Source organism: Larus michahellis, chromosome 2, assembly GCF_964199755.1.
Source record: "Larus michahellis chromosome 2, bLarMic1.1, whole genome shotgun sequence".
In the NCBI taxonomy this organism is placed as follows: Eukaryota; Metazoa; Chordata; class Aves; order Charadriiformes; family Laridae; genus Larus; species Larus michahellis.
The window spans coordinates 100,151,031-100,168,956 of NC_133897.1; positions in this window are offsets into that span (position 1 = coordinate 100,151,031).

Below are 17,926 nucleotides of genomic sequence, written 5' to 3' on the forward strand. Positions count from 1 at the left end.
TTAATTTCTGCATCCAGGGCTGGAGTGACCTCTCTAAGTGAGATTAGAAAATGTGCTTTTTGTGTTATTCTAACTGATGACACAGATAGAAAAGTCTCTCTGAAAACAGACTGCAGAAATGGGCATTCTCTCTTTGAGGATAAAACATAGTTCAGATAAATATTTATTACTGACTGATATGCCTGTTTTGTCTTCTTGGCAGTATCAAGATCTAAAATAAAAATTCATTCTAAGTCACTTGTAACGTATTCATTATGCATAAAAATCAAATATGTGACGTTCTTTCCCTGCTATATATTTCAAGTGTTGAAATCTAAAGATTCCAGTGGACTGCTTTGTGAAATAAATACTAGTTAATGAAACATTTCATAAATACTGGGTGTACTTACTGAGCAGATTTTGTGAGAATTTGGAGTTCTAGTACAGGATAAGAATGAGGAGCTACGGAGTACCAGGACTTGTTTAGCAGAGATCACATTGCAATATAAAATTAAAGAATGCTATTCCAGAGAATGAAGATAGAAGCATATTTTACCTTCAGTGAAAGTTCTGTGCTATGCTTTTGTTATCATAAGCGGTCTTTACTTAGTGAAATCAACAGGGATTTTTGATTGGGAATGTAGCCAAAAGAAATAATGTGCAATACCAGGTTCTTGGGGACTACTCCATTGTCTTGCATGTTGTAAAACTGATTAAGATGTGTTAAGAAAATGAAGTGTTTGTTAAATTCTGCTAAAACAGAATGATATAGCCTGTGTACAATCCAAGATACTGATAAATGTATTTATACTTTTATAGAACGTAATAAGTGTTTACTTGAATAAATTTTGCAAGCAATCACGAATGTCAGCAACTTCTGTTTAAAACAGTTTGAACGTGATTAAAATTGAAAGAATCAATGCATGAGTTTAGTGGGATCATTTTCCAAACCAGGAAAAGTGACGATATTTGGCAACATGGTAGTGATGGTATCTGGAAAACATTTTTTCAGGTATTTGTTGCCTGTAGCTTCAATTGCTTCACTGTGTTCCATGATGCAAAAGTAAAATGCTTATGATAATAAGAATACTTTTCAAAAGAAGTATTATACTGTTCTATTGTAATAAAAGTGTTTTTTGTGCAATAAGGCATGAAATCTGAGCTCATTACAAAGGCTGTATATACAAGCAGTTGAAATTTTGTTTACAGGCTAGTTTATGCCCCTAATGAAGACCTCTGTTATAAACCAGAATTCTTCATAAAGATACTCACTCCATAAATCCTTAACTCAGATTTCCAGGCTTGCAAGGGATTGCCAGGTCTGGTTGAAGTTCTGCAGCAAAAGAGAAAGTGAAATAGCTTACCTTTTTTTAGAAATACTCAAAATTGCATAAGATGCTCTTCAGATATGCTGAAGAGGTACTTGGAGATCCACTTCATCTGAAATGAGGACCCTGCTGTGGCACAGCCTGTTCACTGTCTGCGCTGCAGAGTATGCCAACCTCAGCATTACAATGTGGGTACGTAATTGGCATTTGGATAAAATTATCAAGGACAGATTAAATTTGGCTACTTTGTGTGACATCATACCAGTTCCAGGACCTACCTGAAAGGTTGAAACCCAGATGTCATGAGCTTAGAGAATTCCTAAGAATGGATCTGTCAGCCATGGCCTGATGAAGTGGGAAGAGGAGATTTTTCCTGTCTCTCCCTTCATCCTCTGGAAGCTGTTTTCATCACTGTGCTTGCTTCAGCTGCTTAAGCCTCTGGTTAGTTGTGCCTTGAGTGTATTGTCAGATGCTACCAGTGTTGAGGCTTGCTAGCACTTTGTTGGACCACTGGTGGAATGGAGTATTTAGGGGATGCGGCCTCCTGAAATTCTTGAAGATTTCCTTAGTTTGTCCTGTCATTAGGTTAGGGCATATTCTTGTTCATGGTTTCAGACCTTTGGTTCTTTTATATATTGTGTTTGTTGGCAGGAGTGTGCTTCTTTAAGGAGCTGCTTGAAGATTACTCTTAAGTGATAGTGTAGATTGTGCTGAATTAACTTCTCAGCAGTGTGAGTTTGATATGAAGCATGCATAGATCAAAGCATATGTTTTGAGTAAAAGGTGATTTTGAAAGTTGCTGAATTCTCAAGATCCACAGTCTTTGCACACCTTTATTTCCATGTGTTAGTGGAAAGCCACAGCTAGAGTGGGCTGGCATGTCTAGTTCCTCTTTGAGTTTATGGAATGGCAAAAAAGCTGCCAGAACTATCTTCAGGCAAAAGCAAAGACCTGAGAAATTGTGTCACCTTACAAGTCAAAGCTCAAGCCTTCGAGGCTTCTTCCAGCATTTTCTTGTGCATTGTCAACAGTATTGTCCTCTAATGAGGAAATAACGGGAGAGGTTGCGGTCTCCTCCTCATTATGTCTGTTGGTGTTGCTGTGAAGAAGTTTTACTTTTTCACAGTTTAAAGTATGCAGTGTTGAATTTTTGATACTTTTACCTCATTTGTGATAAATTCTGTTCTGTGTTCCTGTTGTTATCCATGCCGAATATTGATAGTCAGTCATCAAAATCTGTTTGAAACCAGATGCAAAATAATTAACTTCTGTCCCAGTTCAGGCTGTCATTGGTCTTTGTTCAAACTCACCAAATCATGATCTGCCTCTAGTGTGGTGGTTTGGTTTTTGTGTTTTGTTTTTTTTTTTTTTTGGCTTTGCTTTTCTGTACTATGCAAGTCCCATTCAGTCTCCATTTTATGGTTGAGGTTAGATGACCCTTTTGGCTCTTTGCTCGTAGCCAGTAGCCTACTTGGTGAAGGTTCTTAATTTAACCAGAGGTAGAGTCCCCTCCAGATGTCTGAAATACAGATTACTAGTTATCCCACTGTCTTTGACTTAAAGACGTTACAGTCTCTGAACTGCGCAGTTCATTTGAGTTCCCTGAAGAGCTCCCTAGGTTTACTGAAGTTTACCCTTTTGAAGTTGATAATTGAGTTATGAAACTATTATTTTAGCCCTGTGATTTAATTTATGCCAACTCAGCTTTCAATGATAAACTATTTAAATCTTCATTACATGACAAAATCAAATTTAAATAATATGAATTTTTGTTAGCTCTGGCTATTTGTTACACAGGTTTGTTGGCTGTAACATGCAACAGTGGGTTGCCTCCACCCATATCATTAGTTGTTATTACTGTCTATAGTCAGTTCTAATCTTTGTCAGGATGTTTTTCTCCTGTCACAATAGGTATTGTCACAATAACTAATAGTATTTCTCTTTCCATTGACGTTACAGTGATCTTTATCCATATTTATATCTGACCATGGATCTCTTATAAACCTTCATCTTGATTCCATCAGAAACTTTTTATCTTTTAAAAAATGGACTTTTATAAAAAAAATGTGCTTTCCTTCATAGTGTCTTATAGCTTGTGGCGTACAGCACTGCTCTCGTCTTTAATACTATCTTTCCTGAGTGGTATCTGTCCTCCTATATCTATATTCCAGTTCTGAATTCTATGTTATGAAACTTCTGTTTTCTCCATAACATTCATTTTCACATCCTATAAATGTATTTCAAGATCTTCCATTGTGTTGAGAAAGCTCCCGAGAGTGGTTTACAGATCAGAGTTGTTTCTTACTTCATTTTTTATACAGAACAGACTCAGGCATGTCATCTCTTGTTACCTGGTTGCTGTTCACAGTCTTAATTCTTTTTATTTACCATATGTTCTCCTGCTACCACAGGTTTTTTTAATCCATGTCTGAATTCTCATTTACCCTATATTTTGTCTTTCCCATAGTATTTGGAGACCTATAATTTCTCAGTTTAAAACTGCTCTTGTTAGTTGTGTCGGCTTTGATCCCAGGTAGCTATTCCCTTGGGTATTCAAGTCAAATTTATCTCTTGAAAAATTACTTCCTTCAATAAATGCATCTCAACAGTCAAACATTACAGATGCTTCCTTACACCGCTCATCATTTAGCTATTGGTTAGTTTATTCTCCTATTAGGTCCTTTACTCCTTCTCTAAGACTTGATGTCCTTGAAGTTCATATAAATATCTACTTATTTGCAAGTATTTCATGAAGCAATTAGTCCTTGATTGTTTTTTTCCAGTGGGAATTGGGCAGTATTGGTTTGGGGGATTTATAAAAACTTTTTCCAGTTTCCTTGTGATGCTTCTCAGTTGCAGGTCCACCAGCCAGTTGCACCAAACAGACACAACAGCATTTTGGTTTTTTTTGATCCCTTTGCATGACCAGACTGACAGTCAGTAACAAGGAGGCTGTGGTCACACAGACATGCCTCTCCATGTGATGCTGTGAATTGCTAGCCCTTTCCTCTGTGTGCCATTTTTAATTCTATCTGGGACTCTGAATGTCCGTTCTGTTTTCTTCAACGTTTCTGCATACTGACTTTGTTCCCCTTCAGTTTCCAATGCCTGGTATTCTCATTGTCTTATTTCAGACCTAGCATCTGGTTTTTCCCTTCTTGCTACCCTAAATTTTACTTTTATTCTCTAAGGCATCAAACCTCCTTCTCAGTTCTATTTCATATTCACAAGTTAGTCCAGTCCTTTGAGTTCTCCTTGTCTTTTTCTTCCATGGGTAGCTATCCTCAGCTAGCAATGCTTTTCATCTCCTCTTGTTGCAGTATACAGCTGAAGGTTTCATAGAGATGCTCCTCTCTTCCATTTTGTCCCAAAAGACATCTTGGCTCTAACATAATCAATTGAATTCTGAGTCTTTATGAGTCCATTATGTGAGTGTTTTCCAGGTATCCACTGAAGGATAAAGAAGATCCCGCTATTTAATTATCTTGTATCCTTATCCTAGTACACTTCAGGGATAAGCACCATCCTTTATTGAAGTCTAATTGCCATTACCTAACCACCCCTGTGTTGGAGTTGTGACCAGAAGAGTTGGTTGCTCATCTGACATGCACATTTTTTTTTATATGTTTCTTTATTAAACTACTTGGGAATGCTGAATTGAACCCAGATTACCTGTTGTTCTCAAAGGTGGCATAATCATTGTCCTGTATGTTACTTGTGCCTTGAAACTTCATAATGTCTCTTAGTAAAGATATTACACATTGTGTATCCTATTGTACTATTAACTGAGGCAGGGACAAGACCAAGTTGTGCCTTTGTGTTTATTTTTTTTTAAATACATATATGACTACATGGTCATTTCTTTTATTCAGTATTATATAGAAATATTCATTTACAATCTCAACAGTATATTTAAAAATATAGAATTACAGCAATTGTGACTGTGTCCCAGAATTAAATACAGACTTTGATTAATCTGAGTAGTGCTGCAGTCCCAAACGTTTAATTTCACACAGTGCAAATGTGTTTTGTGAAAAGAAAGAACAGTTTCAACAGTTTCAGAGAGGTAGGAGAGTGATCTCTAAACCAGAAATCCACCAAATCCACCAAGGTGGTGGTACCAGGACTTGGATAGAATTTGTGGGGACTTTTTCAGGAACTTGGGAGTTTGTGGATTTAGGAACTTGTAGGACGAGATGTCTTCTGATCTGCAATGTTGAGAATGGCATGGTGCCGAAACACTGGATAAGGCATGATTATACAGAGAGCCTGTACCTGGATTCACAGGTCAGCTGACTCAGCGATTAAATCAGTCTCTTTGGATTTTTAACCCTTTTTCATCTAATGTTGTTGAACTTGATAATAAAAAGTCCCCTATGATTAGTAAAATATGAAGTTCTCCTAGTACTGTGACTGTAACTGGCTCACCTCTTAATCGTATCTTGGATGTATGAATGAGTGGCGCTTTAAGTTTGGGTTTGTTTTTTGCTTTTTGGGGGATTTTTTTTTTTTTGCCCTCTTGCTGCAAAGCAGGTTTCCCACTACCGTAAATCAGTTCAGAACCCCTTCCAATTTTCCAAATTAATCTTAGGATACCAGAATCAAGGAGTCCTCCTTGGATGAAGTTCCCATGTTTGCCTGGCAAAAACAACTTAGATGTTGAAAAAAACGTACGTTCTAGTTCCCTTACTTGATGGCCTCTGGTAGATGCTTGCTGAATACCTGCGTGGCTCAAGTGAATGTTTTCCTCCCAGGGTGTGAGGCCGTGAACCTGTTTCATGAGGTCAGTTCTAGCCACTGTGGATAACTAGGAGTCTGGAAGAAACTCGTAAAGGAGCCAGCTGTAACTTCTGCATGCATACAGGGTACAAAATGCTAAGCTGAGACTAAAAGAAGCAAACCTCTATCATATTTCTGTACCCTGATTTCCAAGTAAGACTTGATATCAAAAGTAAAATGTACAAAGAATACTTCTTTGTGGGAAGAATGGGGTAACTGAGAGCGTTGTTAGTACTGAAATGTGTGGAAAATATGAAAGGAAGTACAAATAGTGTTTCACTTTGTAACTGCAGGGCCTTGGAGGGGGAAAAAAAAGAGAAAGACAATAGGAAAACAGCAAAATGGCTGGTTTAGGGTGTTTAATACTGTTTAATTAAACTATTCTAGAATAAGACTCATGTTATACGGTAAATAAAGCTTAAATTTAAATTGAAATTATCAAGATAGAAATCAAATTAAGTGTGAGGAGTCTTATTAAAAAGAAGCTAAATGTATAGGCAGAAGTAAAACTTATTCCAGTTGGAATAATTGTCATTATAAAAATACCCAAAACATACTGACAACTCAGAGCAAATGCATATTTGTTGTATGTGTTGTGGGAGGAAGTCTTCAAATGCCAAAAGAAGGATGCTATGGGTAAAGAACATAAGTAAACATGCCATGAGTAAATAAAGTTTCTGAAAGTGTAAAGAATTCCTTAAAAATTTTGAGATTGTAGCTAAATGAGAACAGAAAGGCAGTGAAATTGGGGCAAAAAAAAGAAAAAAGTGTGTTCAGAAAAGAATTGAAGAAATAACTTGCAAGAGGCATAACCACGAATAACAACTCACTTTTCATGGTGTGTTCAAAAAGTAAGCCTGCTGGAGATCTATAAGTCTAAGAGGTGATCAACATACGAAACAGGAGACAACATAGCTGAAAAATTAAACTCTTCTTGAATGTACATACATATATAAAAAAAGAAATTGCTGAGGTTTTCCATATGGTTATCATTTTCAATGGGGAAAACTGTTGGAGGGTCTTTCTCAAATCTAGTTATTGATGGATGAGGTCTCTCAGCAAATGGATGAGAAGGACAAGAATAAAGCCCCAAAGAGGGAAGATGTGCACTCAAGAGCTCTAAAGAAACTTGAAGATGAAACAGCTGAATTACTGATATACATGACCAGGCATTGAAATCTATCTTGGTACCAAACATGGCTAATGTGGTACTGATTTTTAAAACACTATCTCTGGGGACCGTCTAGGGAACTACATGTCAGTCAATTTGATGTCATGCAAGCTGGAACAAACTTTTCTGAAGAATATCAAAATTAGATGAACAAGTGGAAAACATGTACTTGGGATAAGCCTTCATTTTTTGTTTAAAAAAAAATATAAAAATTCAAGTCTGTCAGTGTTCTCTGGATTCAATAAACATATATCCAAAAGCAGTTTATCAAGATATCTCTCCAAAATCTTCTAAGAAGAGACCATGGCATAACAGGGAAGGCTCTCATACGGGTAGTGGATTATAAACTAGGTAAAAGGAGAGCATGGGTAAAACACTGTTTTTCACAGTAGAAGGAATTTGCCCAATAAAGTCTACTGTTCTGTGCTGCAAAGTGCTTTTTAACGTATTCATAAATGATCAGAAAAAGAATGAATACCGAGGCAACAAAGTTTGCTGATGATACCATCTACCGATGATGAAGAGCTCCAAAGCAATCCAAGAATACTATGATAAAACAGCTCTAGATAATGATGCCCTTAAGGGGGTGGGGGGGGAATAATGGTCCTAATTTTACATATTCTTGGATAGGTAGTGAGTTGACTATTACAACCCTAAATCTCATTCTGAGTGGTAATAGATGCTCTTATGGAAACAGGAAAGCAATGCTCAGTGGCAATCAAAAATCAGATGGAATATTATGAATTATTGTGAAAGGAACAGAGAACAAATCACAACCTCGTTATGCCACTTTGCAAATCCATCATGTACAATCATTGTGAATATAGTGTGGAATGCTAGTTTCTCAAATTAAAAAGAATATTATTGAATGAGAAAAAGCATTTTTAAGAAAAAAGAAAAAGGAAGTGGGGTTGATATAAGAATGAGGTATCTGAGTTTTTTATTTTTTAACAGAAAATACAAGAAAATAAAAAAATAGACTTATTTGCATGCGTGATGTGGCTGAAGAGCCATTTTCTCTCTCTCCCTCCATTCTTCTTTTCCTTTTTTAATGCTATTTCTCTGCTTTGTGATTAGTTTATGGGCAATATGTGGAATCAAAGTATCAAAAAAGTGGCTACTGTGTAGCTTAACGCTTGACAAAAGTGACTTTTTTCTGTGAAGGGAGCAGGTTTAAACATGTATGTGGAGTGCAGATGCTGCCCTCTGACCCTGCAGTCATGACAGATGATCCAAAATACTGTAAGAATGCAAGAAAATATACATAACTAAGTTGGTGTACCCAAAAAGCACCCGGAGATGATCATCATGTGGCACATTCTGGAAGATCAGAAAAAAAAGTGCATGCAGTTTGAGGAGGTACAAGACTTGTATCGCTTTGCAAGAGTTGACCAGACCTCAAAACATACCCAAGGATGATAACATCATTGCTAGATTAAAATAATTAATTTAATTAAAATACTTCCTAATAAAGGCAATGGATAATATAATATAAATCTGATTTCAAACAGGATTTTATTTTCTTTATAGTGGAGTTGGGCACTAGCACGTAAGCCACGGTGAGGCCAAGTACAAGCATTAAAACAGAAGATAGAGGTGGCCAAAAGAAGATGGATACACTTCAGGGCAAAGGCTTCTGAACATAATATCCTAAAGGAATGTGGTAAATGAAAGTATTGGTGAAGAAAAGCAATGTGAAAAAGTGAAAACAATGTGAAAATACACAAAAGTCTCAGCATGAAACGATGTTTGTAATAATAAAATAATGGCAAACCCTTTTCACCAGGAGAGAGTAATTGCTGAGGAATGAGGTAATTTGAAGAAATGTTTGAGGGCTTCATCCTGGAAAAAATAGTAAGTTTTTAACATGCACAAACAGAGCATTCACCTAGTTCTTTCACAGCTTGTGTCCTGCAGCAGAGTATGATGTGCCTGTTGCTATCAAGAGCCTAGGGGAAGTGATCCATAGAGTGGGTACAGTTTCTGTTCTCTGTAGGGGTGGAAAAAAAGCTCGCACACGATAGAACATTTCCTAAATTCATACATCCTTAAAAACTACATATGTAAAAAGGGGAATATTTTCAGTGCTGCAGTTGGAGATATTGAGTTTAGTAGTGCTTTGTGCCCAATGTTTGTTTTGGTTTTTTTAATTATTCTTGATGCAGCGATAGAGGTCTGGCAAGTATCCTGGGAGAATGAGAAGGTGTAGAAACATCTGTATGCTTTCAACAATCTGTTTGGAAAACACAGTTTCCTGAGACTGCCGTATTCGTTATCATTGGCACCCAGCGCATTTCACAATCAGGAGCGACAGAAAGTTAGTCCTGCAGTGAGCACTAAGACCCATATACAGAACCTTTTGATTTAGGGCAAAACTCTAGAAATGCTTTGCTACAGGATACAAAGGAGGCTTTGAAAAGAGCTGGAGCTCTAAGCTGAAGCGAACCGAGGAATGGTGTACGCTGTCTCGTGTAACACCGTTCCTTGGACGAGTGAAACATGCTTTAAATGGACTGCAGATGAACAGTGATGTTGATGCTATTAGGGCTTGTGCCATAAGAATACACATATAAATAATGCCTTAGAAACGTGCTAAAGCTACAAGTAAAAAGTAAAGCAGAAAATCCATCTGGGGAGCATAGGGGATAAAAGATCCCATGCAGTAAAGTGAACAGAATTATTAGCCTTGGCTGCCCATCTGTTCTTTCACTCCTCTGAGAAAGTCCTCCCTGAACATGCTGTCACTGAAAGGTCACCAAAAAATCAAATCCATTTGGGCTAGCCCTTGCCTACTTTATTAAAGGCTGCTATTAGGAGATTAGGCTGTTTGCAGCGAAGTGTGGGTACAGCTATGCCACCACAGTGTTATGAAGATAGCAAAGCCCCTCCTGAAAAGGAACAGGGGCTGTAATCGACAGTGTACTTCAGCTACAGATGGACAAAGCAAAGTTTGGTTTGCTGACTGCCACCACCTTTTGTTTCTTTTTTTTTCTCAGAGAATTGAAAATATGCATGTCTGCAGAGTCAGAATGTTATGTTCCAACTGGAGGTGTATACAGGCGGAGCAAAATGAAAACCTTAGCATTTTGGTGTTCAGGAGAGACTCATAATTCATAAAAACAATGCTGTGCTCTGATGTTACAGAGCTGAATGATTCTGTAGTGGAGAAACAGAAATAGTTTGAAATATTGCATTGAAAAAGATAGTGTTCCTGGTATATCAACGTACTGCAGATAAGCAGGTGTTTTCCCTGCATTCAATAGGAGACAAATAAGTGGTCACTCAACCAGCCATTTTGCTCAGGAAAGTGTTAGATAGCAAACAGCTACACTGGGTAGAGTGTCACTGGGGTAGGACGGGACCTGCTGGTTGGAAACAAGTCCCATGTCCTCTACAGCCATTTTGGGGTGTCATTTTCCTAAAATGAGACGGAATGATGACTTTCACTGCGTGATAATATCACGGGAAATCTCAGAGCATTAGGTAGGAAGTTATTTATTTTTTTCTTGGGAAAGGAAGATGTAGGTGAAATACCCCAAAGTACTTTTGCAAGAGGTATTTGGAAATGGTTGTTGGGTGGTGTAGAAACTCATGTAAGCTATAGCCAACCAGTTAGATCTTATACATTCAGTGAAAGATGCTTTTGCCAGGCTTCTACCTCAAGATACAGAATACTTTTCTCTGGTGGTCCCAATGAATATTTCAGGTTGGAATATCTTAGAGAGGAAAACTTGCAGTGCATATCCCAGCAGAATTACCCAGGGCTTCATGTTGCAGGCGTTTCGCAAGGAGCAGTGAGTGAGTTCAGAGCTCCTCAGGTAGGGAGCGGTTAAGGAGGCTCGTGCATGTAATGGCTTGGCTGTTGTAAACCTGGAGTTCTCTGTAAATAAAAAGAGCAGTCTCCTTGGATTTGTGTCTAACTAGCTATTCATTCCGTTGCTTTGCTGCTTTTGCAACGCCCATGGTGAAAATAAAATGTTTCTTGTCAGAGAAAATGAAATATTTTGTTTTTCCCTCAAATGCAAGTAGCTTTGCTTTTCCGTGTTGTTGAGGAGAAAACAAACACGTTCCTATCTGCTATTGTCAAGCTCACTTTTTCATTTTGCTTAGTCAGGTTTTTACATTCGTTCTCCAAGCAGGAATCCATCGTGCACCCAGCCCTGCTCTATGTCTCCTAGTGATCAGCTGCTCCCTGCTCATTTGCAGAATGAAGGGCTGAGACTTAATATGTGCCCTGAGCCCTTACAGGCCAGAGCGGAGGGGCCTGTGGCCATCTGTGTGCTGATGAAAGTGCAGTGTAAAGCAATGTCCACCTCTGTACGGACACTTTCTTGTAGTGGAGACAAGGTAGAAGGTGAAAGGAATAACATTGTACTTTCACTGAAATGTAATGAGACCAGCTAAATTCGAATAGTAAACATATAAGTTGAAATAAATGTACTCATGAGATTTTTAGTACTCGTTAATAGAATTAATGCTATATCTTTGGTAAAATGACATGGTTCTGATTGGAAAGAAGTCATGAGTCTATAAATATTCTTCAGATCAGTAAAACTGTAAAACTTAGCACGTTCTGAGTGAGCAATCAGGAAGGGCAGAATAAACATAGAGAATGTTTTATCTTGCAATAGATGGCTGCTTGGTGTTCGGCTTCTGTCAGAGGATATGCTTTAAAATGTGGCTACTGGAATATGGGGATACTGATTCCCTGCTTTTTTTCCCAGATTTAACCCATGTTACACAGGTGACTTTAGAATGAACCTAAGTTTTGACAAGGATAAATTGCGCTTTAATTAAAAGCGACTGTTTTGATACTTCCACAAAGTAATTGATTTTGTGTTAGAAAGGACCATTAGAACATTTAGTTCAAGCTAGCAAGGTAGCACAACCCCTAGACCATTACATGCATAGAGTTTAACAACTCATAATCTGTTATACTCTTTCAGAAGGATAGGCAACCTTAATTTCAAAACTGTAAGAGATGATTCATTATTTTGTCTCTTTGTTAAAAAATGGTCACTTAATTCTATTGGAATTTGCTTAATGTTAGCTATGAGTTACGTGTTCTGCTTTTACTCTTCTCCATTAGATTAAACGATCTTTTAAACACCCGATGGCTTGTTGCAATGAATCTACTCGTTCACTCTAATGAAATCACCGCTTGAACTTCTTTTGGCAACCAAGCCAATGGAACTTGTGAATTCATTTAAAGTAAGGCTAAGTTCAGTCTAAATCACTTTTGCACTTCCTCTGTATATATATAATAATATATAAAACATTTCTGAGACTAGAATTACAGTCTCTTCATTGTAGTTCTCATCAATGACTTGAAGAGGTAAAGTATATCTTGGTATTACATAATGCTATTCTGTTTAAATACAATCACAGTAGCCTTTTGTGTGGCAGAGCTGGGCTGGGAGTTTGTGTTCAGCTGTTTGACAATTATTTAGGAGTCATAATGGATGACGTCACTGTTTTCCCGAATACAGTCATTTAGTCAAGTGAGATGACTGGTATTCCTTGCTGCTATATCCGTGACCATGCACTTGACTGTATTAAGGTCTATGCTGCAAGAATGGGCTTAAACTACTAAATTACTTTTCAGATCCCTCTGTACAATTACCCTCTCTACTTTAATTTTCTGCAGACTTTGGTGGATCTATAAATGTGATCATGAATCAGTTTTTATTTAATTCCAGATTATTTACAAAATATTGAAAGGCATCAACTTGTGTAACGCATAAAATCATTACCACTTGATGATTCTTAGTGACTATTTAAGTCACTAAATAATTGCTTTTGAAGTTCCATTAATTATTCAGATCTTTATTCATTTAATGTGATTTTGAGTGACAGAGCAGAGTGCTAGATTTTTTTTGCCCCTTTGAAAAAAATATTTTAGAGACTACTTGTCCACTGTTGACATCTGTCTTGTGTGGTCACTGAAATGCATTTTCAAGCACCTTAAATCAAATGTTGAGGTTCCTAACTTTTATTTCTGAGATCTTTATGATACATGATTGGCAACCCTTTTTGGAATCACATCATTGCTACGTTTTGAAGGATCCCAGGAAATTGTCTAGTCCAACTGTCATGCACAAAGCAGGATCATCTAAAGCAGGATCATCTAAAGCAGGATGCTCAGGACTGTGTCTAGTCAGGTTTTGAATCTTTCCAAGGATGGAGACTCTGCAACATCTGTGGGCAGCCTGTTGCAGTGTTTGACCGCCCTCAAGAGTAAAGCAGTTTTTTCTGATGTTTAAATGGAATTCCTTTTATTTCAGTTTGTGCCCATTGCTTCTTGCCCTGCCACTGAATATGACTCAGTTTGACTCCATCACCTTTATCTGCCCCTTTTTATACGCATTGATAAAATCCACATGAGGCTTCACTTGCACATGCTGAACAGGTCAAGCTTTCTCAAGCACTTTTATGAGAGATGCTCCAATCTTCATGGACCTTCACTGGACTCACTCCAGTAAGTCCACAACTCTCTTTTACTGAGGAGCTCAGATTTTGAAACAAGGCTCCTGATGTGCTCTCGTCGGTGCTGAGCAGAGGCAAAGGATCACCTCCCTCTATCTGCTGGTGATGTTCTTCTTAATGCAACCCCTTTGCCATGGGGTCACATTGCTGGCTTATGGTCAGCTTGTCGTCCACCAGGACTCCTAGATCCTTTTCAGCAGAGCTGCTTTCCTGCTGGTTGGCCCCTAGCATGTACTGATGCATGGCATTATTCATCCACAGTGACAGGACATTTCTTTGTTGAACTTCATGAGGTTCCTCTCTGCCCATTTCTGCAGCCTCTTGAGGTCTCTTTGGATGGTAGCACATCTATATGGTGCCTCACCACTCCTCCCAATTTTTATCATCAGCCTCACAGTGACATTAGCCATCTCCCCCAGTACTTGTGGATGCACCCCATGAGAACCCATGGATTTGTGTATGTCCAGTTTCCCTAACTTGATCTTCTCCCACCAAGGCAATGTTACTGTAGAGGTCTGCTACAGGCCACCTCACCAGCAGAGCCAAGCAGATGAGGCCCTCCATAGGCAGATAGAAGTGGCTTTGCGTTCACAGGTCCTGGTCCTCGTGGGGGATTTCAACCACCCTGACATCTGCTGGAGGGACAACACAGCAAGGCACCAGCAATCCAGGATGTTCCTGGAATGCATTGATGACAACTTCCTCCTCCAAATGACAGAGAAACCAACAGGAAAAGGTGCTATGCTGGACCTTGTTCTCACCAACAGGGAAGGGCTGGTGACCAGCGTGAGGCTCAGGGATAACCTTGGCTGCAGTGACCACGAAGCGATAGCATTTAAGATCCTCAGGGCAACTAGGAGGATGTATTCCAAGCTTATGACCCTGCGCTTTAGGCATGCAGACTTTGATTGCTTCAGGGATCTGCTGGCCAAAGTGCCATGGGACAAAACTCTAGAGGGAAGGGGGTCCCAGGACAGCTGGTCAGTATTCAAGGATCACCTTCCCTGTGTCCAGGAGCAAAATACACTGACAAAGAGGAAGGCAGGAAAGAATGCTAGGAAACCTGCTGGATGAACAAGGAGCTCCTGGACACACTGTCACACAAAAAGAAACTTTATAAGGAGTGGAAGAAAGGACAGCTGGAATGGGGGGCATATAAGGAAGCTGTCTGAACAGCAACAGACCTGGTGAGAAAAGCTAAAGCTCAGTTAGAATTAAATCTAGCCCAGGACATCAAGGGAAACAGCAAGAATTTCTATAGGTATATTAATGGTAAGAAGCAGCTTAGGGAAGGTGCAGGCCCCCTCAGAAAGGAAACGGGAGAACTGGTGACAAGTGATATGGAGAAGGCCGAGGTTCTCAATGACTTCTTTTCCTCAGTCTTCACTGGCAAGGGCTCCAGCCACACTCCCGGAGTCACAGAAGACAATGGCAGGGGTTGGACAGAACTGCCCATTGTAAGTGAAGATCAGGTTCATGACCATCTGATGAACCTGAAAGTGAACAAGTCCATGGGACCTGATGGGATACACCCACGGGTACTGAAGGAACTGGCGGATGAGGTTGCTGAACCACTCTCTATTACATTCCAAAAGTCATGGCAGTCTGGTGAGGTCCCCACTGACTGGAAAAGGGGAAACATAATCCCCATTTTCAAAAAGAAAGAAGGAGGAACCAGGGAACTATAGGCCAGTCAGTCTCACCTCCGTGCCTGGTAAGATTATGGAGCAGATCCTCCTGGAGGCGCTGCTGAGGCAGAAGAATAATGAAGAGGTGATTTGGTACAATCAACACGGCTTCACCAAAGGCAAATCGTGCCTGACAAACCTGGTGGCCTTCTATGAGAAGGTCACAACATCAATAGACAAGGAGAGAGCAACTGACGTCATTTACCTGGACCTGAGCAAAGCCTTTGACACTGTCCCGCATGACATCCTGGTCTCCAAGCTGACAAAATGTGGGTTTGATGGACAGACAATTCAGTGGATAAAGAACTGGCTTGACAGCTGCACCCAAAGAGTGGCTGTCAATGGGTCCATGTCCAAGTGGAGGCCAGTGACAAGTGGAATCCCTCAAGGATAAGTACTGGGACCGGTCTTGTTTAACATCTTCGTCAGCGACATGGACAGTGGCATAGAGGGCACCCTCTGCAAGTTTGCCGACGACACCAAGCTGTGTGGGGCGGCTGACACACTGGAGGGAAGGGATGCCACCCAGAGGGACCTTGGCAGGCTGGAGAGGTGGACCCATGCCAACCTCATGAAGTTCAACAAGACCAAGTGCAAGGTCATCCATCTGGGTCAGGGCAATCCCAAGCACCGATATAGGCTGGGCAGTGACTGGCTTGAGAGCAGCCCTGAAGAAAAGGACTTGGGGGTGCTGGTGGACGAGAGGCTCAACATGAGCCGTCAGTGTGCACTAGCAGCCCAGAAAGCCAATTCTATCCTGGGCTGCATCAGGAGAAGCGTTTCCAGCAGGTCGACGGAGGTGATTTTCCCCCTCTACTCTGCTCTCGTGAGACCCCACCTGGAGTACTGCATCCAATTCTGGAGCCCCTACTACAAGAAAGATATGGACGTGCTGGAACGTGTCCAGAGAAGGGCCACGAGGATGATGAGAGGGCTGGAGCACCTCTCCTTCCTATGAGGACAGACTGAGAGAGTTGGGGTTGTTCAGTCTGGGGAAAAGAAGGCTCCGAGGAGACCTTATAGTGGCCGACCAATATCTTAAGGGGGCTTACAAGAAAGCTAGGGAGGGACTTTTTAGGATGTCGGGTAATGGTAGGATTAGAGGGAATGGATTAAAACTAGAGATGGGTCAATTCAGATTGGACGTTAGGAAGAAGTTCTTCACCATGAGGGTGGTGAGACACTGGAACAGGTTGCCCAGAGAGGTGGTGGAAGCCCCATCCCTGGAAGTTTTTAAGGCCAGGCTGGATGGGGCTCTGAGCAACCTGATCTAGTGGGAGATGTCCCTGCCCGTGGCAGGGGGGTTGGAAGTAGATGATCTTTAAGGTCCTTTCCAACCTTAACAATTCTGTGATTCTATGATTCTAAGGGTAAGTCTTCCTCAATTTGGATTTTCCAACTGGTCTCAGGGGTCTTGGATTTCTGAAGGCAAGCCTTGCAAGTGAAGTACCTTGGCCTTTTCCCATGTCCATTGTCACCAGGTTCCCTGCCCCATTCAGTGCCAGGCTCGCTTTTTTTCACCTATTATTCCTTTTGCTGTTGGTGGGCCTGTGAAAGCCCTTCTTATTGCCCTTCATGTCCCTCACTAGATGTGACTTCAGGTGGGCTTTGGCTTTCCTAATCTCATCCTTGTGCACTCAAACAGTATCAATATATTTCTCCTGCATGACCTGACCCTGCATCCCTGTCTTGCATGCTTCCTTTTTGTGTTTACATTTAGCAGGAGCTTGGTGTTTACCTATGTCAGCCTCTTGCCATTTTGCCTGACTTCCTACATGTGGGGATGGAACATGCTTGAGCCTGGAGAATGAGTTCTTTGAAGAACAACTATTCTGAAAGACTTTGCAAATGTGTTTGGAAACAGCAAAGGAGAGTCTTGGGACAGCAATAGTACAGGAATAGAACTGTTAGGTGTTGTCAGTTTCTGGGTTAGGTGGAAATACAACAGAAATACTGTTTCCTTTCATTTTTGTCTGCACATGGAAATATAGAGGTGTGTGGAAAAACATACACTGAAAGGATTTGGAGAAGCAGATCCAAACTTATCTGTGAAGTTTTGGCTTTGAACAAAAAGCATGAAAGTGTAGGGTAGCTGGAAATGTAATTGGACTGTAGAAAACCATCTTTGATCTTACTGAGTTTCTCTAGGTATGATGTAATTCCTGACAGGCCTCCAGGTCAATGAATGTGCCTTCAATTCAAACAAATGCAGCTTTCTCAGATACAAGATAACTTCCATGTTGTCTATTAGCATAGTTGATGCTTCTGATTGCCATTGTCCCTATCAAGAAATCATTTCCTGTTTTGCAGATCTATATAAGACAACATGCAAAAATGCATTTCACTTTGCATTAATAGGAAAGATAACACATTTTACATGTTGTTGCATTTTCAGAGATAGCAAGGGAAGAATAACCTTTAACATTTTGCCTTCTTATGATGGTCCTCAGTGCTCTGCTGCTGAAGTTTGGGAAGGGAGGTTTTTGATAATTTAT